General features: G+C 41.5%; 1 long non-coding RNA gene across 1 annotated transcript in view; it reads right to left on the bottom strand.

The window, feature by feature from the left end:
* Positions 1-254: 254 nt before the first annotated feature.
* LOC122564381 overlaps positions 255-26205 on the bottom strand; it is a 37798-nt gene continuing 11847 nt past the window's right edge. Inside the window, exon 3 of the long non-coding RNA XR_006315900.1 lies at positions 255-613. This is a non-coding gene — a long non-coding RNA (uncharacterized LOC122564381). The remainder of the gene's footprint in view (positions 614-26205) is intronic.

Below are 26205 nucleotides of genomic sequence, written 5' to 3'. Positions count from 1 at the left end.
CAACAGGATTTTCAGAATTTACTGGAACAGTAATTTGGAGTAAATGTGATCAATATTTAAAACTAACATCAAAACAATAATTGCACAGAATTAAAAATATGCTTTTCATTCACAGGGTGTTATACCTTTGCCATAGCTCATTATAAAGATGAGTTTTGGGAAAATGTGGGCTTTTGAAGCTATCAAATTTCAGGGAACTCTGAAAAATTAACATTTCCATCCAGTCAAGCAAAGCACCAAGCAATCTGGTAAGAAATTGCTTTAACAGTAATTGTGGAACATTGTTACTGGCTAAGCATCCTAGCCTCCAGGAGCAAGAAGGGAGAAGGAGATACAGAAAGTGGAATGAATATTAGAAGATAAAAGAAGTGAATAAAATAAGCCTAATGATCCTTCTGGAACTAAAACAGGATAATAAACCAGCAGCAATGAATTAAAGGTAGTTTTAAAAGGCTTTAAAATGGTGAAAACTGGGATCAAGCACTTATGATATTTAATACAACTTTTACCCCGAACTTTAGAGATGAACACATTTTCAAGCTTTTAATTAAAATACAAGTATTGGGATGTTTACATTGTCATCTCATTATCTTCCCCCAGACATTCCTGTATCCTGAAAAAAAAGAGAAAATATTGTGGTTTTTTAAGCATTTGTATGATTTATCCAAATTATCTAAAGTTATGTGTTAATGCAGCACAAGTAGTCCATGGACAATGTCAAATCATTTAAGACAAAAACTGAAACTGATGTAGACATTTTAGCAGATTTACATGAGGGCTTTTGTTGTACACAGAAATGAATTCAGATCTGGAATAACTATATCAAAAACATAAATAACAACATCAATTCCAATAAAATATGTCAAGGCAACACAGGTTTAACTCAGTAAGAGGCAAAATCAAGTCCAAAGTTGGCAAGTTTTCATATAATTTTCATACATGTGGAATGAAAGCTTGCTGTGAACAGTGGAGGTGAAAAGTTATGAATCCTTGTTTTAGTTACACTTTGCTTAAAATCACAATGCACTGGCCAAGCCCTCTAGTTAACTTTTGATGATGTCAGCTCTTTAAGAGAAAATACAAAGTTGTACCCAGTACCACACCACACGTGTCCCAACTCTATGCTTGCTGTGCATAAATGAATTAAAATAGTTAAATCACTTCACGTGTATCTTGTGATCAAACCAATTCTACCCATGTCAATTGCTCCCAAGCAGAGCAATGTTGACTTTGAGTACTATAAAATACTATAAATAAATACAGAAGGCCATGTTGCCATTCAATTAGCTTATGTTAAATCTGGAGCCCTGCAAATCACAATCCAAAGTTCCAAGTTCTTGCATGAATGTGGTCTTATGTTAAAGAACACATGCAGTGCAGCAGCCTGAAGGAAAATATTAAATCGGGTCTGTATTAAATCAGCATGCTGTACATGTTCTGCATTTTAACAAGAAATGAATGGGTGGGCTGTAATCTCAACACCCTTTCCACTGGTTTTGATAAATATTTTAACTGTTATTCCCATTTGTGACCTCTACATATTAAATAGATTTGTTCATATCCTTTTGGCATATGAGCTTCATCCATTTGCGATGTCACTCTAAAAACATGCTTTCATTATGCTAAAACATGTGCTTTTGCATAATAACCACCTTTCTTCTTTTTGGGCTTTGACTGACACAATTATTTGTATTGCTAAATTATTTCTTAAATCAAATGAAGCATTTTGCATAAAAGCAAAAAATGTTGGACCACTGGAACTGAAGATGAAGGAAGAAAAGGATCAATAATTCAGGTATAACCCACTATGGTTTCTGTTCATTTTTTGACATGGATACATTCACGAAACAACATACTGATATCAGTGCCCAACAGCTGGGACCAAAACAAAGCTACACTAGAAATGCTCAAACCAATGCATCTTTGCAGCATCTTAGTAGAAACTGGAGTGAGGACAAGCTCCCTCACCACAAACTAGGAAAAGCCCAGTTTCAGTTCTTAGTAAATGCCAAGCTTCCTAACCTTACACAGAGAAGCAACAGAGTATTTCAATGGACTGCAATCAGAATAATTGATGGGCAAGTGATCATTAAACACTAATGAGAAATTTACGCATGGGTATTAGATGAAGGTAAGATCATTCCAGGCCTCTGCTCCTTCCCCCCCCTACCCTAAGTGACTGCCTTGCTATATACATGACTGATGCATGTCTGCAGAGGTATGGCATTAATAGAGATTGGTAAAGTAGATCAGCTATGTGTATGACTACTGTGACAGTCAAGAGATTGGGCAAGAACTGTAACTAGAACAACTCCTCTGAAAAAAGTATAAAACCCATCAAACTTCTATACTGCGTTAAAGTTTGCCAAACTACAGCAACTAAATTTCAAGAGTTGTCAGTTTCTGAGTGGATCTGAATTATTTGACCAAGTATAAAGAGTTCATCTGCTCTGAATTTTGGGCCAATTTTACCACAATTCACATGCTTGTACATGATAAAATTAGGTGGGCAGCATCTAAAATTTATGTACCTACCTAAATTTCTCCAAAACTAGCACAGTTCTAAGCAGTTACCATACAGTGGTGCTGGAAAAGCACAGCAGGTCAGACAGCATCCGAGGAGCAGGAGAATCGACATTTCGGCATGATTCCTGATGAAGAGCTTATGTCCAAAACATTGATTCTCCTCCTCCTCAGATGCTGCCTGACCTGCTGTGCTTTTCAAGCACCACACTCTTGACTCTGATCTCCAGCATCTGCAGTCCTCAGTTTCTCCCAGTTACCACACCGCCCTTATCTTTACTCTGCTGCTGATTTCCTCAATGCACTGCAGGAGACTGAGGAGCATTGTGAAGAAACCACATAGTGGCCAGGAAAGAAGCCATTTGACAGTGAGGCACAAAGTCCTCAAGACTCATCCTCAGAAGGGAATAGGAGCAACTGGCAAGAATGTTCAATGCCCAGAGACTGGTTCTCAGAATGTTGCAGATGTGCCAGAAAAACATCAATAACCTCATTCAGATGCTCAAGGAGAGTCAATACATCTGCACATTACATCTCTTGGCCAACAAATTACACAATTCTCACATTGCTAAATGCACCAGACCTCTACTACTCAGCCAACAGCACACCCTGACACTCCAGTCTTACCTCTGATGTCCTCACCTACACGCACCTTACAATAATACCAGCCACAAAGGTAAGTTTCCATGTCTCTAAAAACCTACAACTATTCACTTATGGAAGCTATGTTACCCACTGCCACTTGTACATTGGGCAGGTTTTGTCAAGAAGAAAGCTATCTGAAGTTAGGAAAGTTCCTGACCCCTCAAAACTTTCCCCTTTAAAAGGAGACCACTGCTCAAATCTATTTTCATCTCAGAGAGGGAGGCAGGGACAGAAGGGGGTGCGACCCAACTGTTCCTGGAAGCAGACGAATGACAAGACCAACAGGTTCAGACCTTCCTCAATTCAATGGGATATTGACCCAGTTATAATCATGATTACTCGGCTCTTCTTTGCCACCCCACCAGACAGCCATTACCCAACTGCATAATCCCACCATCCTATTACATCACTGCACTCTCTGTGCATCCTTACACCTTCCGTGTTCCAAATTACAACCCATGCCCACCATATCTCTTCAATATCAATAGAAGCAAACATGTATTTTCTGGATGACATCATTATGGATGATTGGCTAAGTACCAAGCATGACTAATATGCTGAGCTCAGCAGGTAATACTTACACAGTTGGAAAGGGAGTGTAATGTTTGGTTCACGGACATCTCTATTAAGTTACTCTCTTTTTGATGCAGTTTTTCAATAGTTGTATGTAGGATTAAGCATTCGAGAGCAATAGCAGACTTGTGAAATTGCTGTAATGAATGGCTGTGTTTGACTGACAGCTTTCTAAGGAGGAAAGAGGGCCAATATATTTCAAAAGGAATGTTGAATTTTGTCTTCTTGTATTTTTGTCTTTGGCTCAGGACCAGGTTCTTTTGTGATGCACAACTTCTCTAAGACACCAGAGAGAAGTCTAATTCCACAAAATTGGTGAGGGATTTGAAAATGTCCACTCCCCCAAGGAGTTGGCAAGTGTCGGCATGTTGCACAGCGGCTATTTGCTGTGATTTTTCACAGTGCTGGCAACACTTGTCGGACACCAGAAGGGGCAGAAATCCTGGAAGTGGATCCTGTTCACCATTTACAAATCCCTCTGCCCGACTTAACACAAATCTATACCACAGTCCCTAATGGTTAGAAAGGCAGCTGTCAACTTTTATACAGCAAGCTCCCACAAACAGCAAAATTATAAAGACCAGTATTGAGTTGTTATGATATCTCAGGATAAACGTTCGGCAGGCTGTAAGTGAAAACTCTTGCTTTTTTTCCCAAAATAGTGCCACGAGATCTTTTCCGGCCACACGAGAGGGCTGAACGAGCCTTGGTTTAACATCCAATCCAAATGCCTCTGTCAGAGCAGCATCCCCTCAATACTACACAGGAGTGTTTCCCTTGATTTTTGTGCTTGGGTTCTTGAGTGGGACTGGAACCCAAAAACTTCTGACTCAAAAGGAAAGACTGGTACCGATTGAACCACAGCTGATTAATACATATGCACAGTGAAACAATGAGCTACAAATAGGGACAACTTGTGTGCAAACTCCTCCAAGGACAAGGTCACAGGCAATGTAATTCTTAAGGGTGCAGCATACAGGTGAATGATACATATCAAAGTACTTCGTTTATTGACAGGCCTGCCTGACTGCCTTCTGCAAATATCCAGGAGGAGTTCTGCTACATGTCGTGGAAGTAGTGGTCACCTCCATGACAACACAACATGCTGGTGTGTCACCCGCGCTGGTGTGTCTGTTGATCACTGTCTCAACTTCCATTCCAGAAACAAGACCCCTCAATGTATCAGTGCTTGCAGTGGGATCTCAGCCAAAGATCATGAGACCCTTCCTTGCTAGCAGGCAGGCAGGCTCAGACTATTTCTATGCAGTCTGTCTGCAGACACCCAGGTAGCAGAGATCGTTGATGTGAACCTCAGTTCTCGATGGACCTGCTGACTCTCATAGCAGTTGGTGCTCCAGCAGGTTACAGGGTTTGCTGAAATTGGGAAGCAGCATCATGTATACCTCCAGAGTGGTAGCAGGCAGTACCAAGGCTTAGTGGTTAGCACTGCTGCCTCACAGTACCAGGGACCCAAGTTTGACTCCAGCCTTGGACGACTGAGTTTGCACATTTTCCCCAGGCCTCCGTGGGTTTGCTCTGGGTGCTCCAGTTTCCTCCCATAGTCCAAATATGTGCAGGTTAGGTGAACTGGGAGAAAGTAAGGACTGCAGGTGCTGGAGATCAGAGTCGAGAGTGTAGTGCTGGAAAAGCACAGCCGGTCAGGCAGCATCTGAGCAGCAGGAGAATTGATGTTTTGGGCATAAGCCCTTCATCAGATTAGGTGGATTGGCCATGGTGTCCAGGGACTTGCAGGCTTGGTGGATTAGTCACGGGAAATGCCAGGTTACAGGGATAGGATGGGATGCTCTTTGGAAGAACGGTGTGGACTTGATGGGCTAAAGACCTGCTTCCACACTGTAGAGAGTCTATACATGAGGTCAGAGTGTCTTCAAGTCACTAGCACTATTTTGTCCCTACTCCCTTTGTGAACTGCTGCCTCCTGAGGAACTGACCCTGGTTCATTGCTGTGTAGGGGTGGTGTTACTGGGTGACCCTTTGTGGGCCCTCTTCCTCTTTGCAGAGATTCCCCTTTGCTTCCTCCACTAAATGGCCTTCAGCGCAGCAATTTCAGATGCACACAGGGCAGTGGTCAAAGTGAGTTACACCAGCAACTTGAAGATAGTGAGGACTACAGATGCTGAAAAGTCAGAGTTGATGAAATGTGGGGACTGGACAAAAGCACAGCAGGTGAAGCAGCATCAGAGGAGCAGGAGAGTCGATGCTTCCGGCACGAGCCTTCATCAGGACTGGTGGAAATGATGTCATCCTCTGTGGTGGTGGGGACGGCTTGAGCAACCGTGTGGTTAATGGTGTCCGGTGGATTCAGGAGGTGGTCAGGAATAGGATCTGGAGTAGTCGAGGTCACTTGGTTCTGATGATAAATACAAGAGAATTTGGTGTACTTACTCTCTTTGGTATCCGATAGGGTGGAGAAAAAGTGTTAGTTGAGAGTGTGGATCCTGCTGAGGATGAACAACTGTGGAGTCGTTTACTGGTTGAGAAAGCGAGGCCCTGAGCTGGGGCGGAGAGAAGATGGTGGCGAGTGTGGAGCTGAGGATCTGTAGGGAGAACCATTTCTGGAGGCTTTGGACATGCTGTAGGTAGCAGTTGTCAAGGTTTGGTCCAAATTAAGATGGTCTGAATGTTTTCTGGAATCCATGGGGGATAGACTGGCTACATAGGCACGTGCTGAGAAAGATGTGGCAGGATGAGCGCGATTGTTTCAGGATGTGGTCAAAGAGCTTTAGGGTGGAGATGACAACCAGGGGGTTGCCATGGGAGAGGGGAGGGAATGTCCTTCAAGGTGGGCATCCTTGGGCAGAGACTTCACAGTATGGTTTTCAGCAACTTGGAGATAGTGAGGACCGCAGATGCTGGAAAGTCAGAGTCTATAAAATGTGGAGCTGGAAAAAGCACAGCAGATCAAGCAGCATCAGAGGAGCAGGAGAGTTGGCCAGGACCTTTCAGAACTCAGCAGGCAGGGCAAGAAACAGACACAAGGGCCTCCCTGTCATTCATAGCTACACTGAAAACATGCTGTGTGAAGAAATTTTGTACAAAATTTATATCACACGTAATTGATTAAATATCCAACAAGAGCCTTTTTGTGGAGATAGATCAATTTTACCTTGAAATTATTATTAAATACGATATTACATTAAGAATAGTACAAGCAGCCTTCAATGGGATTTCTGTTTTTTAAAAAATGCTTTCTTGGACGTTTCCTTAAAGCCATATAACGGATTGCCTGTTCTAAACAGGGGAAGTGAGGTTAAATAGGATCAGGACACAACAGCGTACGGAATGTGTGTGGATTAGTTTGCTTCCCGAAAATCCGCCCTTCGCTATTGTGCGAACGAATTCAAACTATTCTCAACGGTGTTTTAATCCCGTGGTTCGAAGTTTGTATAACCTTTTCACGCCCTTTTTTTCAAAGGTATGGTCCCGGTTAACTAACCACTCGAAGCCGGACAACGCCTGACTGTCCCCAGGGGAGACTCTGAAGAAAATATTCGGTCATCACGAGAGAGAGAGCGTGATGAGGGCGGTCTCTCGCCTGTACTTACTTGACCCAGAGTAGTAAAACATTTACCCAGTCAGACTCACTGCACTATTAAGACATTGATTGGACGGATGATTAAATAAATAATTCCAACCTTGTCTTTAAATCGTTGCCTGGTTGACTGCAGCTCGAAATAACAACAGAAATTAAACATCCTGTTACATTATGTCAAACTCAACTAAGGATTCTTTCAGGATGTGAGTTATTATTTGTAAATTATCTTGTATTCTAACTAATTAGCGTGGCTCCTATGGTCATGTCTAACTTTGAGGACACGAAATGGCTGTAATTTCTGATTTAGATTCGCTTTTAAAAACTTAAACCACACTTCGGCGGCGCTGAATCCTGCTGGTATAGGACTGAAAGTGGAACCCGCACAGTCACACCCAGCTAAATATTGCAGGTTCAGTACCCGGACATGGATCTGTTTGTATCCAGTTGTAATAACAAATTCATTTATAGAGAGAAAATAAACAATTTGCACTTAAACTACATTATTTTGTGACCTAAGACTGACTCAAAAGCGCCTTACAACCGATGGAAGTCACTTCAGATGTCCGTCGTCGTTTAGGTTGTTAATTTGCTCAGTGGAGCATACTCCCCACTGGGCTGACAGGGATGGCGCAGCAATGGGGTGATGTGGTGAGCACGGGTGGAGCCTAGGACCATGGGGTAGGAGAAGACAGGATCGGCAGGGTAAGGGTTGAAATGAAGGGATAGGGGCGGCTGTTCATACAGGAAATGGGAGAGGGAGGTAGAAGCGACTGTAAAGGGAAATAGACAAAGTCAGAAGGCACAGGTTATCGTCCAACAGGTTGATTTGAAATCATAAGCTTTCGGAGCGCTGCTCCTTTGTTACTTCACCTGACCGAAGGAGCAGCGCTTTGAAAGCGTGTGATTTCAAATTAATCTGTTGGACGATAACGTGGTGGCGTGTGACTTCTGACTTTGTTCACATCAGTCCAACATAGACACCTCCACAAAATGGAAGTAAGGAATTCAGGAATGGGATTGGGTGGAGGAAGAGGGGATTGGTGTTGTCTGGAAAGAGAGGGGAATGGATCTGATGGGGGAATGGAGTTGGAAGATTCTGGTGGTTAGGGGCTATAATTTGAGACGGGGTGGTGGAAGTTGGATTTGATGGGTAGGGGTAAACAGGTATTATGGAAGTCAGAAAAGATGGGAGGTTATGCAGTGGAGACATTGTATAACTTCCTAAGGTAAATGGTTTTTAGATTGCTTACAGTGTGGAAACAGGCCCTTCGGCCCAACAAGTCCACACTGACCCGCCGAAGCACAACCCACCCAGACCCATTCCCCTACATTTACCCCTTCAGCTAACACTACGGGCAATTTAGCATAGCCAATTCACCTAACCTGCACATTTTTGGATTGTGGGAGGAAACCGGAACACCCGGAGGAAACCCACACAGGGAGAATGTGCAAACTCCACACAGTCGTCTGAGGCAGGAATTGAACCCGGGTCTCTGGCGCTGTGAGGCAGCAGTGCTAACCACTGTGCGGTCATTATCTCTGTGGGAGCTTGCTCTGTTAAAGTTGGCTGTCATATTTCTTACGTTACAAAAAAAGACTCCACTCAAAATATGAAATTGAAGGTAAAGTGTTTTGGGGTGGTTAAGGGGATGTGTAAAGGCAGGTCTTTCTTTTATAGTGTAGTCATAGTTGAAACGACAGGAAAATAGGATTTTAAAATTGTTTTATGGGGGTAGTTTCAATTTCAGTTGCTTCTGCTCTAACGCAGTACTACCATTCTCGTGCAACCCTGTGTTATAAGAAAATCGCATAATAGCAGCATCATTTAAACCAATGGGGCTGGAGTCACATTGCAAGCAATACATGCTTTAAAAGTTCATGCTCTCAAAAGTGTCCCCAGTTCATCAATCATGTTGTTGCAAATTTGCAATAACGAAACATACATTACAGCAGAATGCCATGTACATAAAGGTGTAAGGACCTGAAAGTGTGAAATTTCAGGAGTACCTAAAGCGCCATCCACTATGGTGGTATCACAAGAATATGGTGGGAATACAGCTTGGTACCTCGAAGGAGTCTCTGTAACAATTTAATTGCTTCTTAGTTGCTAACATGCAATAAACTATACCTTGTTTAAGACAGCAATCTTCTCATTAGACCAGCAATGGTTTTCCACCACCACACCAAACCAAGCAGGCCCTGTGGATCCCTGCCCTAAAGAGGATGATTTTAGAAAATTTACCACGTGATGCAGATCAGATCATGCAACAAGGTGGTCAGCAGTGAGGATTGCTCCTTACAACAAGGCAGGATCTACAGTCAATGGTAAAAGCATTTAGAGTCATACAGATGTACAGCATGGAAACAGACCCTTCGGTCCAACCCGTCCATGCTGACCAGATATCCCAACCCAATCTAGTCCCACCTGCAAGCACCCGGCCAATATCCCTCCAAACCCTTCCTATTCATATACCCATCCAAATGCCTCTTAAATTGGCAGCTCATTCCATACACGTACCACCCTCTGCATGAAAAAGTTGCCCCATAGGTCTCTTTTATGTCTTTCTGCTCTCAGCCTAAACCTATGCCCACTAGTTCTGGACTCCCCCACCCCAGGGAAAAGACTTTGCCTATTTGCCCTATCCATGCCCCTCATAATTTTGTGAATCTCTATAAGGTCACCCCTTAGCCTCCGACGCTCCAGGGAAAACAGCCCCAGCCTGTTCAGCCTCTCCCTATAGCTCAAATCCTCCAACCCTGGCAACATCCTTGTAAATCCTTTCTGAACCCTTTCAAGTTTCACAACATTTTTCTGATAGGTAGGAGACCAGAATTACACACAATATTCCAACAGTGGTGTAACCAATGTCCTGAACAGCTACAACATGACCTCCCAACTCCTGTACCCAACACTCTGACCAATAAAAGAAAGCATACCAAACGCCTTCTTCACTATCCTATCTACCTGTGACTCCACATTCAAGGAGCTATGAGCCTGCACTCCAAGGTCTCTTTGTTCAGCAACACTCCCTAGGACCTTACCATTAAGTGTATATGTCCTGCTAAGATTTGCTTTCCCAAAATGCAGCACCTCGCGTTTATCTGAATTTATCTCCATCTGCCACTTCTCAGCCCATTGCCCATCTGGTCAAGATCCTGTTGTAATCTGAGGTAACCCTCTTTGCTGTCCACTACACCTCCAATTTTGGTGTCATCTGCAAACTTACTAACTGTATCTCTTATGCTCACATCCAAATTATTTACGTAAATGACAAAAAGTAGAGGACCCAGCACCGATCCTTGTGGCACTCCACTGGTCACAGGCCTCCAGTCTGAAAAACAACCCTCCACCACCACCCTCTGTCTTCTACCTTTGAGCCAGTTCTGTATCCAAATGGCTAGTTCTCCCTGTTTTCCGTGAGATCTAACCTTGCTTTTCACCTGTGACTATTGATGATACAAATATCTCAGCAAGAGGCCCAGCAATCACTTCTCTAGCTTCCCACAGAGTTCTCGGGTACACCTGATCAGGTCCTGGGGATTTATCCACCTTTACCCGTTTCAAGACTTCCAGCACTTCCTCCTCTGTAATCTGTACATTTTGCAAAATGTCACCATCTATTTCCCCACAGTCTATATCTTCCATACCCTTTTCCACAGTAAATACTGATGCAAAATATTCATTTAGTATCTCCCCCATTTTCTGCTGCTCCACACAAAGGCCGCCTTGCTGATCTTTGAGGGACCCTATTCTTTCCCTAGTTACCCTAGGACCTCATTTTTAAATTCCAGCCTAACTCTCTGTAATCTCCCTTCAGAATCTCAACCTTTCCCTTCCTATATCGTTGGTTCCAATGTGGACAATGACCTCTTGCTGGCCCCTCTCCCCCGTGAGAACATTCTGCACCCTCTCTGAGACATCTTTGATCCTGGCACCAGGGAAACCACACACCATTCTGCTTTTTTGCTGCTGGCCACAGAAACATCTGTCTGTATCTCGGACTACAGAATCCCCTAACACAATTGATCTCTTTGAAGCCGCGTACCCCTCATTGCATTAGAGCCAGTGTCAATACCAGAAACTTGGCTGTTCGTGCTGCGTTCCCCTGAGAATCCATTACCCCCTACTTTTTCCAAAACAGCATACCTGTTTGAAATGGGTATATTCACAAAAGACTCCTGCACTAGCTGCCTACCTCTCTTACCTTTCCTGGAGTTAACCCATATATGTGACTGCATCTGAGACTTTACCCCCTTCCTATAGCTACCATCCATCACATGCTGTTGCTGTTGCAAATTCCTCATTGCTTCTAATTGTCTCTCCAACCGATCCATTCGATCGGATAAGATTCGCATCCAACAGCAGTTATGGCAGATATAATCCGCAGTAACCCTTAAACTCTCTTTAAACTCCCACAACTGACAAGAAGTACATACCACTGTACTAAAGGCCAGTTTTGCTCCTTCACAATCTACAGACCCAGAAAATAACACCGTCTTATTCCTCTACAAACACTGCCCCAGGTTAAATTAATAGTTATGGCTTATATTTTAAATTTAATCAAGAGAAATATCTCCAAAAACATATAATCAAGAAAGAACCCACTCTACTCACTACTGAAGCCTTTCTATTGGACACACTTAAAACAACGATTAACTTATCTGATTCTGTTCAGACCCAGAAAAATGATTCATTGTAGCTGAAGATGTAGAAATTCCGTGGAGCTAGATTTTAGTCACTCAAAGTCAATTATAGATTGCATTTAGCACCAGAGATTTGTTGGACAAGTCTTTAGTTAGAGTTCAGCTAAAAAGAAAATTCAGATTGGAGGCTCTCTGGGTGAAGTTAAAACCCATGTTGAGCAAGGGAAGCCTTAAAAGAAGGTGGTGTAAAGTTACTGGCTGGTAAAGCTAGATTTACAGAAAAACGCTTATAGCTCAGATCCAGTTGCTCCACAGTGAGTGGATACCATGACACACAGCCTACAGTAAGGGAAATCAAGGGCAACAGAAGCAATTCAAACCGAAGTCACAGTCCCAGGGACATTACAAAGTCAGAATTACACCCCAGCATATTCCAAGCCTAAACACACAAGTTTAATTGAAGAAAAACACTAGGAGGCTTTCTTAAAGCCACACATCAGAATAGACATCACCAGGAAAGATGTTTGACATTTGGGCTAAAAGCAACAGATATGGATCAGGGACTGAACAGGACAGATATGATTATTTAAGAAGCATCAGCCTAATTATGTTAATTAACTATATCAATTTTACAGTAGGAGTAATTTAAAGGAACTGCAGGAAGGGCAACCCATTGGTAATGCTGAGGGATTCCTTAAGCACTGCTTGCTATGATAACCTATTTGGAGAACAGCTTAGAACATTGATGGAGCTACCAGCTCAGTCTTTTAAGTCTCTGTTATAATGTCTATCATACAAGTAACTTGTACTTAGTTGCTCATATTGAATAATCAACATCTTGTTTAAGACAAGAGCCTCCTCTTATTTGACTAGGAAGTGGTTTTCCTTTACCACACCATACAAAGTGAGCCCAGTATAACCCTACCTTAAAATAGGATGGTGGCAGCAAATCTACCTCATGGTAAACAAAAGTGAAGACTGCCTCATGCAACAAGTTGGTGAGCAGTGAGGTTTGTTTGCATAACAGTTTCCACACCTTCCACACCCCAAACACAACCAGTCAGACCATTAATTCCACACTGCAAACTTTTCTCAGTCTGGCCTCCACTTCCTCAACAACAGATTTTTCTGAAAACCTTTATCAGGCTGTGTTGCTCCTCACCTTCAAAATCATTCTTAAACTATGACTCAAAATTAACTCAAAACTATCAGTTATTAATAGTCTTCATTATTTATACACAAATGACATAACGTCTTTAGGCAAATGTGAATGCAACGTTAAACTGGAAAGACCAAATGTTGGTGTCTGAGTGGCACTGCTCCATCGTTATTGTTGCAACAAAGCTATCTTGCTCACCAATTAAATGCAATAAACAACTTGAAATTACTGTACTTGCTTGGTAGATATGAAATAAATCTACAACCAAAAGTTAAATCTTATCTGAGGTGTCACAGGGGAACATTGTGGAACCATTTAAAGTCAATGTGTATTTTCAGCAAGCCTGCCAACATCTGTGGAGAGTAAAATAGAATTGTTGAAATAGATTTTCAAAGCTGGGTCAGGTGCACAGCACTGGGATGAATGTTGTGTCATGAACTTGTGACCTAGTTGCATCATTCATGTGAAGTTATCTTTAACTGTAAAGATGCTAACTGGGTAGGATGCAAACTCAGCACCCAATCAGTGGTGTCATGTGTATCCAGGAAAGTTGATCTTCCTGCCTATTACCAGCTGCAAAGGCAAATGGCAGCCACGATGGGGCCTGCTACCTAGCCTAATAGAACAGCAGCTCCACAAATAACCAGCATGGACACAGATTTAAGTGGTAATGCAGACAAAACAAAGGTACAATGCTTGACCAATGCAAGATGCCTCAAGAAGTAATACTTTTGAACAATTGAAAATGAATTTTCAAATGTCCATGCAATGAAACTGACAACTGGGCACTAGATGCACCAGACTGTTCTGGTTCACAAATTTACCCTTCCCTTACCCTGACCCTGTTCTTACTTACACTTAGCTCTTAATTAGTTCCTAAAGACACTTATTGTGTTACTTAAAGGGTTCCCTATTCCACGATCCCTGATACCATAGCACGTTAGAAGTTGCACACTGTTCTTACAGATCTCATGATTCAGAGATCACCTGCAGGACTGCTGTATTTAAATTGTGCCTGCACCTTATCCTGACCCTGCTAAAATTTGAGAATTCTGACCAATATTTCTCAGATTATTGATCTGTAATGTTAAGTCTTGTTTCCTTCCACAGCTGCTGCCTATGTTGCCAAGTGTTGTTTATGTCAGATTTTTAGCATCTGTAATATTATGCTTTTGCATATTTATAAAGCTTGGATTAGAGTTCAGTGGTGTTTCAGAGTGAGTTGTTAATTACTACCATTGAACCAACCTAGCAGCAAAAATTAATTGCAATTACACATGTAGAAATTCATTCCTCAAGGTTTTAATTCATGTAGACATTTCAAAAGACTTGAAATTTAAAACATTTAAAATTCTTTTTGTTTTTTTTCCTCGTTAATTCAATCGATCTTACCCTCTCATTAATTCTGTACCTGATTTAATGTTAACTTACACTTCAGTTTTTCATTCTTTATTCTATAATCCTTAAGTCTTAGTTAAGGAGATAAAGAACTGTGTTCCCTTTTCACTTAGGTCCCAGATGTCCAAGTTGCCTCACTGTGACAATATAAGTTCACAGTTCCAGCAATTACAAACATACTCTTGCCTATTTAATATCAACGTATGTTTAATTCATGGCAGTTGCAATAGATTCATTCCTACAAGCACATATGATGCATTGGGAGAGAAATCGTCTAACCTTGAAAATAGGCATGAGGAATATGACAATTAATCCCCACTCATTCATTGTATCTCATGTACCATGTTAAATTGATGATACCTTCTCTCTTCAAGGATTGTTATATGTAGTCATGTTTGTCACACTGTTGCTGACTGCATGTATGTCAGGGGACCTCAATATTACAAAGGACTAGTGTTCCATAAAAAGTAACCATCACCTCTTAAAGCAAATGCATAATATGGTTGCAAGGAATTTTTCCAGAGGTATTTCTTGGCTGTAAGGCTTTGATCAATAAATTTGCGAGGAGAATGTGCATCAAGGTATCGTGACAGTGTACTGAGGTCTTGGTGGAACAAATGGAATGAAAGTGAGACAACCCATTCATCCAGGAGAACAGGAGGACTTCCAGACAAATTCTTAGCAGAGAGTGTGAACAAATAACTGCAGTGATCACTGCAAAGAGTGCTGTTCTAAGAATGTGGATGTAGTGCAGGAAGACGTTTAATGATCTGACACAAGAGGAGTGTATTCATTTTCAAATGACAGAGCTCATCATACATGACTAGCTCAAACCACCACTCAATTCACTGCACAACCCATCACTCACCAATTTCTAACTGTACTATATGCTGAACCATATGTTTTCTGTCACCCACATATACTTATCACTGATTCAAGCCTTCCACTAACAGCTCATAATTTGCACATACAGGCAAATATTCAAGCACGATATGCAAAGTAACACACAAACATATCGAAGAACACTCACCAATATTTCACTCTTTGAGGGGAAGTATTGCATAGCAGCAGGAACAGAAAAGAACTGGAGGAGAAGTATGCATGTATCATTTAGTGCAATGGAGGGGACAGTGCTGTCATAGTGTAAAGTGACATCACTATGGCTGCAGCTAGTGGCAGTGCTGCTGGAATCAATGATGAGGACAACTATATAACAACCTTCTATTTCTCAATCCACCTTTGTCTCAGTCCCCAGTCTTTTCTGGCCTACAAGCCACAAGTAATGTAAGCAGCATCTCTTACTTTCTTCTGTCCCCTCATCGTAACACAACTCTTGATCTTTCTCTTACACAAAAACTAGAACTGTTCCAGTCAATAGAGCTGACATTTAATACTATACTCACAGTCACCAACTCTGACATAGCCACTAAAATTTACATAATGTCAAAGAGGCAGGAATTTGGTGATCTCACACACAATTGCATTGAAGTCCCAATGGAATGAAAGGATGGCACTGGTGCCAGCTTTCTTGAGGGTGAGGCTGCACATTCAATCTGCTTCAGAGGAGTCACGTAAGAACTACTATGAGCCACAATTTCGTATGATTTGCAGTAAGGAAACAGACCATTCAGGTCAAACAGTCCTTGTTGGTGTTTATGCTCCACTTAAGCCTCCTTCCATGTTTCCTCATGCGAGTCTATCAATTTAATCTTACACTCTTTACTGACATGGAGAACTTCCCCTTAACTGTATCTATCATATCTGTTTCACTTGCTAAAGGACCACAATCTACATTCTTACCACTCCTTGGGGTAAAGAGGTTTCCTTTGGATTTCTTAGTAATAATATCAAAGGCCTCTAGTTATGCTCTTTCCCACACCAGGAAACAGTCTTGCTGTATTGACTGTATTAAACCTTTCATAATTTAAAATACTTCTACTAGATCACCCCTCAGTTTTCTTCCCAACCCCTCCGCCCCAAGAAAAGTGGTGCAAACTTCTCCGAGTGTTCGGGTTTCTTCCCACGGTCCAAAGATGTGCGGGTTAAGTGAATTGGACATGCTAAATTGCCCGTAGTGTACCAGAATGTGCAGGCTAAATGGATTAGCCATGGAAAATGCTGGGTTACAAGAATAGAGTGGGTCTGGGTGAGATGCTCTTTGAAAGATCGGTGTGGACTCGATGGGCTAAACGGCCTGCTTCCACACTGTAGGGATTCTATGATTCATCCCTTTCTGATGCACAATTGTTAGTGATGATGTATTTGAACTATCATTTATTTATACATGTTTAATTTCAATTGCAATTATTTACCCATTCTGTAAATTTATTGCTGACCTCGTGCAAATTGTTGGAATCCTCATCAGCATTGACTATCCCTTCCACCCCCTGTTGTCATCCTTGACAAATACAGGAATTATATTTCAGTTCCAAAATACAGATTTTCTTTTAATCAATCTATTGAGACATGCTATGACACAACTCTGAAGTAAGTGAGACTGGAATTTCATCCTTTTGACCAAGAAGTTGTGACGTTACTATTGTACCACAAGAGCTCTGATAGTAATTGATTCTACCAGTTACAAAGATAAGCGATGCATCCATGCCCAAATGCTGATGTCTGAGTTTTGACAATTCATTAATGTAAATTATTAACAGCTGTTGCCATTTTTGATCCTTCCCGTCTTTTGTCACTGTAAATAATTACTCTTTATTCCCACAGTCTATTTTCTATATTGAAGCCAGCTAGCAATGCATCCGATCCCTTGTCTGTTGATTCCACATTCTCTGATGTAATTCACTAGTCTGTTTTGGTTTTCTAATCAAAGGACTTGAAAATGCAAATAAATTATACCTATTACAAAACTGCTATCCAACATTTTAGTTGCAACCTCAAAGAGATTCCATGAGATGGATTGTGCAAGTTGTGCACTTTTGAAATCCATGCTGACAATTCATATTTTTCACTTCAAGATGTTCTCCTATTCTCTCCTTAAGTAGGTATTCCAATTTTTTCAAACTCTGGTACTAAGCTGACTGGTCAATAATTCCTTGGTCATGTACTGACCCCTTTATTAATTATAGAGATTTCCTTTCATCCTCCACTTTTTCTAATCAATCATTAAATTTATGTATTAATGCCCCTTGTACTTCCTTGACAGCTTCTTTTAAGATATTTGGATGTAATTGGCTTTATCCTGTTTAAATTTGATTAGTTTATTCAATATGTCCTTTTTTAAAAAATTAAATGCACTTAACGTTATACAGAAAAGTGCTGATAATGTAGTGGAGTAAACGTTTGGTTCACCGGAATGCCTGCCAGATAGCTTGCACTCAGTGTAAAGGAACATCTAAGAGACCACACCAACATGGCACAGACATTTGAGCTTGGAAGCCATCTTTTCTGACATGTGTGGTAACTTTTTATCAATGCACTCTCAGAACTTTCCATGATGTACTGTCCGATGGCTTCCCTTCTGTCACAGCCCAAATAGACCTTTGATAAAACCTGAGTGCTGGATTGAAATAAACGGCTATCTTGTCAACTCAGTCTGCTGCTATCATGGCTCCAGATACCATTAATCAATGGTGCTTCCTGGGCACTGTAGTACTCCATCAAACTGTTCTCCAATATAATGAGGATTTCTGAGCTGCTGCCGCACACATAGCACCATGATACAATGACCCATTGATCTCTTTCAGGAGGACTTGCACTGGAGAGGATGCTGAGGAGATTCACAAAGATGAAAAGTCCCAGTTACGAGAAGACGCTGTGTGGGCTGGGTTTGTTTTACTTGGAGCAGAAGGAGGCTGAGGAGGGGTACACAAAATGATGAGAAGCATAGACAGAATAGATAATGAGAATCTCTTCTCCATGGCAGATGTGTCTAAGACCAGTGGCCATACATTTAGAGGAGATCAGTGAAAAAATTTAAGAGTCTCTGACAACACCTCCAATATTTTTCCAGGGGCCTTGCTGTTGCCCGTCACACTGAGATGGTACAGTCTGAACTGCTTAAGGCTGTTCTTCAAGGACAGCTGTAGTTTCCTTGTAGAACCAATAGAGGAAAAGGAACATGCACCATGGGAAAGGACAATGAGCAATTTGTTTACTTTTTCTGCTTTGTGTCACAATGCATTTATAAAGTTGGATTTGTATGTCATTTTATTTTTTTTATTTTGGTCTTGTCAGAAGGAAGATAATAACAGTCAATGATAGAGGGAAGGTGAATCATGTGGGACTGCTTTTAATTTAAATGATGATACTGATAAGTCGATTCTCACAGATTATTTAATCATATTGAGGGGCAGAAGTAGGCTGTACACATTGTTTCCTCTCTTCCTCGAATTTCTCCTGAACATCATCCTCTTCCACTTTCATTGCTTCCTCATCCCCTTTCTCTCCTGATTGGAAATGGCAAGACCTAATCTTCCACTTACACAAGGATATGCAGCATTTAGCTGAGCACTTCAAATCTGGACAGCCACTCAGGCTGAGTAATTTAGAGCTCCTCCAGAACTGTCAAGGTAGTGGAAACAAGGTAGGTGGGGTGCTTCATCACGCTCTTGTGGTAACATGGTTCTCATTGTAGGCCTACTGTGCAAGGACCATACGCTATCAAATGTGGATTCTGTCAGAGGTGACTCTGTAAACACGTGTTATCCTGATTTATGGCTCATCTTCTGTTAGAACTGAGGCCATGTGAATCTGAACTTATTTTCCAATGATAGGAGGCCTATATGTTATTTTAAAAAACGCAGACGCTAAAGAACCCAACTTCTGGCCGAATATTTAGTTCCCTGTCTAAATTGTTAGGCCATCCTGTTAGGGCCTGACCTGGCCTATTTGTGGTATATATAAATTCAGACTTGAATATAGGAGGATTGATCAACAAGTTTGCAGATGATACAAAAACTGGTGCCATGGTAAATAGTGAGGAAGATAGCCTTAGGTACAAGATGATGTAGATGAGCTGGGCATGAGCTGAGGGGTGGCAAGTAGAATTCAATCCAGATAAATGTAAGGTGAAGCAAACAAAGCAAGGGAATACACAATGTGCATCCAACAGTCTTACTGTTCAATGACCAGACAGACATTAGTGTGCATGTCCATTGATCCCTTAAAGGTAGTGGGACCACAGATAAAGTGCTTAAGACATATGGAATACATGCCTCCATTAGCCAAGTCGCAGAATTTAAACATATTATCTAGCTATCACCCATTGTTAACAGCTCACCTGAGAATGCAACTTTAAAAAAAAGGTTTTGTGATTTACACATGAAAGAAGTGAAACTATCATGGTATTCTAACAGATGAAAGACTCAACAGACAATCAATTTTCCAATGTATAATTTCAGTTACATCACACTGTAAATTTTTGCTATAAATTGTGTGTTAGGATTGAGCCCTCCACTATCACCTGATGAAGGAGCGACGCTCCGAAAGCTAGTGTGCTTCCAATTAAACCTGTTGGACTATAACCTGGTGTTGTGTGATTTTTAACAGAATTTAAGTGTGGGGACATTAGGCTGGACCAGTATAAAATGTTGCTTAGCCCACAGCTAAGTACTGTGTGCAGTTCTAGAATCCACATTATAGGCAGGATCTGATTGCACTGGAGAGGATGCAGAGGAGACTCACCAGGATGTTACCTGGGCTGAAGGTTTCAGTTACGATAAAAGACTGAACAGACCCAAGTCATTTTCCTTGGAGGAGAAAGTGAGGTCTGCAGATGCTGGAGATCAGAGCTGAAAATGTGTTGCTGGAAAAGCGCAGCAGGTCAGGCAGCATCCAGGGAACAGGAGAATCGACGTTTCGGGCATAAGCCCTTCTTCCTGAAGAAGGGCTTATGCCCGAAACGTCGATTCTCCTGTTCCCTGGATGCTGCCTGACCTGCTGTGCTTTTCCAGCAACTCATTTTCCTTAGAGCAGAGGAGATTGAGGGAGTCACAATTACATTGTACAAAATTATAAAGGGTGTAGATAGGAAGGAAATGTTCTCCTTAGGGGAGGAATCAATGACAAGGAGGCAGAGAATTAAGGTAAAGGGCAAGAGGTTTGGTGGGTTGAGGAACATATTCTCACCCAGAGTGTGGTGGCAATCTGGAACCCACTGCCCATAACAGTCAGAGGCAGAAACCCTCATAACATTTCAGAAATATTTAAAGGTGCATCTGTGATGCCAAGGCACACAAGGTTATGGGCCAGTGGAAAATGGGATTAGAGTAGTTAGGTGCTTATTTTTGACCATCACAGACTTGATGAGCCAAAGGACCTTGTTCTGTGTGACTATAGATCTGTATGACTTTATAACTTCAAGATTCAAAACCTACTCTGTGCCACCATCTGAAGAATGTGGACTATTTTGATACAATAAATGATTATTGTTGTTCTATTAACAGCCTGACCTGTGTGAACCCAAGTCATAAGCAGCATTAATTTCAATTTATATGACATGAAGAAAATCATTTTGGCAGATTGAGTTCAGTCCACAGAACAGTACCAATACAGTAACAGCACTATATTCATCAAAACAGGGTTACATTTTTATGAGCTAGAAGCATATTAAACTGAGAGTTTAAAACCAGATATGTGAATCATTAATCCCTTTCTTAAATAGCTGACAAAAATAATAGCTCTACAGGGATGAAACACAGGGCTTCTTGGGAACATAAAACATCAAACAAGGCACCATATTGCTGATTGTGTGTGCATGTGTGGTTAAGATGGTAAGGAGAATTCCACTGGTGCAAACAGTCCGAACCTATTGAACATTTTGAGAGGGTGAAGGCAAAGGCTGAGGTTTATTGAGATATTGAAGTCTCAGAATTTAAGAGGCACTAAACTCATAACCAATTTTGTCGGTGCAAATATACCAGCAATCAGTAATGTGGAGAAACAAGGGAATCTGGGATTCTTCTCTTTCCAGTATAAAAAGTTAAGGGGAGGGTTAAATGATAATGGCTGTTGATGGAATAATTAGCAAAATAAGAACTATTTTCTCTGTCCAGGAGTGTGGATAAGCAGAGTACACAGTTTTAAAATAACTGGCAAAAGAAGCATAACCAGTGAGATTGTTTTTATCTGGAATGCACTGTCAAAAAGGATGCTGGAGTTGAATTTATACATCAAAATGAGAATTTGAATGGTCAATGGGAACAGGAGTGAGGTTGGATAGTTTTTACAAAGAGTTGGCACAGACAAAATGGATTGCATGGCTTATTCTGTGCTATATGCTCTGATGGGTGGAAAATTTTTCCCACTAGAAGGCTGGCGAGAAATGGAAGAAATTGGACACGTTAGCCCTCGCAAAGTATTCACCCTGTACTTACTACCTCAATTACTTAGAGAATACTCAGAGATATACAACACAGAAAATGACCCTTCAGTCCAATTCATTCATATTGACCAGATATCCTACATAAATCTAGTCCCATTCATCAGCATTTGGCCCATATCCCTCTAAACATTTTCTATTCATATACCCATCCAGATGCCCTTTAAATGTAATTGTACCAGCCTCTATCATTTCCTCTGGCAGTTCATTGCATACACGTACCACCCTTTGCATGAAAAAGTTGCCACCAAGTCCCTTTAAATCTTTCCTTCTCACCCTAAACCTATGTCCTGGGAACCCAGGGAAAAGAACTTGCCTATTTACCCTATGCATGCCTTTTGACTTTATAAACCTCTAAGGTCACCCCTCAGCCGGAGACACTCCCACCTATTCAGCCTTGCCCTCGAAACCTGGCAATATCCTTACAAATCTTTTCTGAACCCTTTCAAGATTCACAACATCCTTCCCATGGCAGGGAGACCAGAATTGCAGACAATATTCCAAAAATGACTGAACCAATGTCCTGTACAGCCACAACATGACCTCCCAACTCCTATAGTCAGTGAACAATAAAGGCAAGCAAACCAAATGCCTTCTTCACTATCCTATCTACCTGTAACTTCATTGTCAAGGAACTATAAGCCTGCACTCCAAGGTCTCTTTGTTCAGCAACACTCCCCAGGACCTTATCATTAAATGTATATGTCCTATCCTGATTTGCCTTTCCAAAATTTAATACCTGATGTTTACCTAAATTAAACTCCATCTGCTACTCTTCAGTCCATTGGCCCATCTGATCAAGATCTCGTTGTACTCTAAAGTAACCTTCTTCACTGTCTACTACACTTCCAATTTTGGTGTCATCTGCAAACTTACTAATTATACCTTCTATATTCACATTCAACTCATTTATATAAGTAACCAAAATGCAGTAGATCCAGCACTGATCCTTGTGGCACATTGCTGATCACAGGCTTCCAATCTGCAAAGCAACCCTCCTCCACCACACTCTGTCTTCTATCTTTGAGCCAGTTTTGTATTCAAATAGCTAGTTCTCCCTTTATTCCATGTGATCTAACCTAGCTTACCAGTTTACCACGAAAAACCTTGCCAAACACCTTACTGAAGTCCATATAGATCATGTTCACCGTTCTGCCCTCAATCCTCTTCATTGAGTTTTTTGAAGAAGCAATCACGTTAATGGGATACAATTTCCCACACACAAAGCCATGTTGACTATTCCTAATCAGTCCTTGCCTTTCCAAATACATGTAAATCCTGTCCCTCAAGATTCCCTCCAACAACTTGCCCACCATCGATGTCAGGCTCCCCGGTCTACAGATCCCTGGCTTTTCTTTACCACCTTTCTTAAGTAGTGGCACAACATTAGCCAACTTATCTGTGACTATTGATGATACAAATATCTCAGCAAGGGGCCCATCAATCTCTTCCCTCACTTCCCATAGAGTTCTAGGGTACAAATGATCAGGTCTCAGGGATTTATTCACCGTTATGCTTTTTAAGACATCTAGCACATTTTTCAAGATGTCACTATTTATTTCCCAACGTCCTTTGGCTTCGATTTCCTTCTCCACTGTAAACACTGATACTCATTTAGTATCTCCCCAGCCCCTGCTGTTCCACATGTAGGCAGCCTTGCTGATCTTTCAGGGGTCCTATGCTCTTCCTAGTTACCCTTTTGTCCTTAACTCTGAGTGATTGGGCAATCAGATGATCAACTAAGATAATTAAGTGGTGAATTAATGGCCATTTAAAGGCCTCGATTTGCCACCACCACAATTACCTGCCTTCCCATTGGTGGCTAGTTTCTTTGACTGGGAAACTAGAGTGAACAGTCTGCTGGGTTGGGAGCTGGCTCCCATTGCTCCAGTTTGGGGGAAAATCAGAAACACAGATGAGGGGGCAAGAGATTGCCTCTGAAAGTTATACCCTGCCCTTGCCTTTGACTTCCAACTTCCCTGGATCCCTAATCCGCAAGAAGAAAAGAAACATTATTTCTCAACACTGATCTCTCAATGAGTAGGCCTCAATCAGCTTTAGAAGTCACAAGTTGCCCCCCTCTGATTGCCTGGCAATTTCTAACAATCCAGTATGGAGGCCTGCAAAAGGGCTGCATAACCAGCTGATTTGCAAATATCAAGTGAGTTATCAGAGCAATAACAGGGGCATGTTAGTCACCAAACACAATTACCCCACACTGTATATAAATAGTACTCCGTGATTCTTACCTTGAGTTTCCATCTCAGTTACATGTATTCTGAGTGGATTCATTGCATCCTGTCCCACCTCAGACAGCCCCATCCCTGTACTGGTGTCACATGCTTACCCAACACCTCCCTCATGGCGCATTGCCTCCTGAACCAATTGAACAAAGCCCTTGATGACTCAATAGGAAGATTCTTCATGGTTAAATCATATTTTTTCCTCAATTCCTGTTAATTGATCTTCATAAAATCAGGTTTCAAAGAAACTTGAAAAGGATTCATGCTTTTTAAAAATTCTCCTACAATCATTCATTCTCTCAGCTTATTTACAGATGTCTGCTGGTGGTTATTCTTCAATTATGCAATGACAGAACAGAATTTTTACAGTGTCAAAGGAGGCCATTTGACCCATCATGGTTGCACTCAATCCTTGAGACTTAATGCCATTCTCCTGCTTTTTCTCCATAACCCTGAATATTGTGTGTAGATATATTCATCTAATTCTGTCTTGAATATCTCAAATAAACCTATCTCCAACACTTTCAAGCACTGCATTCCAATTCCTAAATGTTGGATACTTGAAAAAATTGACTCTCACATCGCATCTGCTTTTTTTGCAAATTATCTTACATCTGAATGCTTTCATTCTTGATCTTTATGAATGGGAGCAGTTTCTCCCTATCGACTCTGTCAAATGCTCATTATTTTGGAAATTTCTATGAAATCAGTTTTTAAGCTTACTCCTCTACAGTTCCCAACTTCTCCAATTTATAGTTGTAATTGAAGTTTCTCATCTTTGAAATCATTTCCATAAAGCCATTTTGCACTCTCTCCGATGCACAGAAATATACTCAATATTCCACTTTCAAGATTGTAACAGGAATAGCCGGTGAGATACTAGCCTGGGGATTCTAGCACTAGGGGGCATGATCTAAGAATTAGGAACAGATTGGTCAGGAGAGATAGAGTCATAGAAATGTACAACACAGAAACAAACCCTTCAGTCCAACTCAACTATGCCAACCAGATATCCCAACCCAATCTAGTCTCATCTGCCAGCACCCAGCCCATATCCCTCTAAACCCTTCCTACTCATATACCGATCCAGATCCCTTTTAAAATATTGCAATCATTCTAGCCTCCACCACTTCCTCTGGCAGCTCATCCATACACATACCACCCTCTGCATGAAAATATTGCCCCTTAGGTCTCTTTTATATCTTTCCCCTCTCACCCTAAACCTATGCCCTCTAGTTCTGGACTCCCTCACCCCAGGGAAAAGACTTTGTCTATTTACCCTCATGATTTTATAAACTAAGGTCATCCCTCAGCCTCTGACGCTCCAGAGAAAACAGCCCCAGCCTGTTCAGCCTCTCCCTGTAGCTCAGATCCTCCAACCCTGGCAACATCCTTGTAAATCTTTCTGAACCCTTTCAAGTTTCACAACATCTTTCCGATAGGAAGGAGACAAGAATTGCACGCAAAAGTGGCCTAACCAGTGTCTTGTATAGCTGCAACATGACCTCCCAGCTCCTGTACTCAATACTCTGACTAATAAATGAATGCATACCAAATGCCTTCTTCACTATTTTATCTGTGACTCCCCCTTCAAGGAACTATGAACCTACACTCCAAGGTCTCTTTGTTCAGCAACACTCCCTAGGATCTTACCAATAAGTGTGTAAGTCCTGCTAAGATTTGCTTTCCCAAAATGCAGCACCTCGCCTTTATCTTTCTGCCACTTCTCAGCCCATTGGCCCATCTGGTCAAGATCTTGTTGTAATCTGAGGTAACCTTTGCTGTCCACTATACCTCCAATTTTGATGTCATCCGCAAACTTACTAGCTACACCTCTCATGCTTACATCCAAATCATTTATAGTAATGGTGAAAAGTAGTGAACCCAGCACTGATCCTTGTGGCACTCCACTAGTCACAGGCCTCCAGTCTGAAGAACAACCCTCCAGCTCCACGCTCTGTCTTCTATTTTTGAGCCAGTTCTGAATCCAAATGGCTAGTTCTCCCTGTATTCCATGCGATCTAACCTTGCAAACCAGTATCCCATGGGGAATCTTGACAATCGCCTTACTGAAGTCCATATAGATCATGTCCACCACTCTGCTCTCAATCCTCTTTGTTACTTCATG

The sequence above is a fragment of the Chiloscyllium plagiosum genome, chromosome 29 (genome assembly GCF_004010195.1).
Source record: "Chiloscyllium plagiosum isolate BGI_BamShark_2017 chromosome 29, ASM401019v2, whole genome shotgun sequence".
Lineage (NCBI taxonomy): Eukaryota > Metazoa > Chordata > Chondrichthyes > Orectolobiformes > Hemiscylliidae > Chiloscyllium > Chiloscyllium plagiosum.
This window is presented reverse-complemented; position numbering and strand designations above follow the sequence as displayed.